This window comes from Poecilia reticulata, linkage group LG17 (assembly GCF_000633615.1).
Source record: "Poecilia reticulata strain Guanapo linkage group LG17, Guppy_female_1.0+MT, whole genome shotgun sequence".
Lineage (NCBI taxonomy): Eukaryota > Metazoa > Chordata > Actinopteri > Cyprinodontiformes > Poeciliidae > Poecilia > Poecilia reticulata.
Window position 1 is genome coordinate 30571896 of NC_024347.1, and position 1466 is coordinate 30573361.

A 1466-nucleotide genomic window follows, 5' to 3' on the forward strand; every position below is an offset into this window, starting at 1 on the left:
CCGTGATCTCGTTCTTTCGGTCATGACCCAAAGCTCATGACCATAGATGAGGGTGGGAACGTAGATCGACCGGTAAATTTTGTAGCAATATTTGTTCAAAATGTAAAATAACTTTATATTTAATATGACATTTTTATAATACACCACAAAAAAAAGTACTGCTATAAATCCATTCAGCTTTTTTAAAATATTTTATTTCTGTCTGCGTCTTGCAGGGTTGAATCTGTGTCTGTATTTCTACGGTTGCCTCCTGAAGCTGGACGTGAGTCAAAGTGTTTTTCTGCCGTTACAGTCGGCCCCTCTCTCCTTCAGCTGCATGAAGCTGCGGTGAAACACGCTCCTCACGGCCGTCCGTCCATTAGCCCCGCCGCGCAGCAGATGGCTGAGGCAGGTGAGCGTTTAGCGCTCTGCGGCGGCTCGGCTGCCCCGACCTCTGACCTCTGGCCATGAGGAGCCGGCAGCCTGCTCAGCTCAGAGCCGCCGAGCTGCCAGACTGAATATCAAGTTGTTTTGTGGCATCGTTTTCATGTCGAATCGCAATTTCGTGTGTTTGAAATAACAGAAAAACGACTGCTTGGATGCCAGGTCTATAGAAAAATATCTTCATTAAATAACCTGCCAGTGGAACTATAACTTTCTCAACAACAAAATCGGTTAAAAAGCTTTTACGTCAGAAGCTACTGATTTAAAACAAGCTCCTACTTCTTACCGAAAATTTACTTGTAAGTTAGTTTTGTCTCATTTCAAATGCACTAAGATACTTGCACCAGAAACTAGAACAAAGTCCTACATAAATCCTGAACAAATCCTGCAGGTTTTGAACTTTGTGACCAGGGCGAAGGTGGAGTTTATAGTTGTGAAAGCTGTGAGATGAGATTTGACTGAATCCAGACAAAGTGAGCATCCTCATCGGTGTCTCTCTGTCCATGCAGCAGCTTCTCTCTGCTGCTGACAAGGTGACATTGTGGCTCTGCATCCCGTCTTCCTCAGACGGGTGTGAAGAGGAGTCTCAAACAGCTGAGTCATGCAGACATCAGAAGTGACGGCTCTCTGCTGGCCTGAGTGGAGTCAGGAGGGGAGGATGATCTCTTCAGACAGTTTCCAGTTCGCCATGACGACCGAGTCCGTCCTGGAAGCAAAGCAAGCCCACCGAAGCCTCGTCAACTCATCGGGTTGGTTTCACGGGACGGAGGCGTACAGTCTCCATCACAGGACGTCCAGCTCAGGGCTGAGGGGACCCTGGTGGCCCGGACACCAGGGACGGAGGGATGGAGAGACGGAGGGATGGAGGGAAGGAGAGACGGAGGGATGGAGGGAAGGAGAGACGGAGGGATGGAGGGAAGGAGAGATGGAGGGATGGAGGGAAGGAGAGATGGAGGGACGGAGGGATGGAGAGACGGAGAAACGGAGGGCCAGAGGGATGGAGGGACGGAGAGACGGAGGGATGGAGAGACGGAGGGATGGAG

At 49.8% G+C, this 1466-nt stretch overlaps 2 protein-coding genes across 3 annotated transcripts in view; both read right to left on the reverse strand.

Annotated features, from left to right (window-relative positions):
- dnaaf11 (dynein axonemal assembly factor 11) overlaps window positions 1-1466 on the reverse strand; it is a 42068-nt gene that overhangs the window by 18802 nt on the left and 21800 nt on the right. The gene's annotated exons all lie outside the window — the stretch shown is intronic.
- The window catches only part of LOC103480026 (protein tilB homolog), a 19632-nt gene that overhangs the window by 17159 nt on the left and 1007 nt on the right, over window positions 1-1466 (reverse strand). The window lies entirely within an intron of this gene.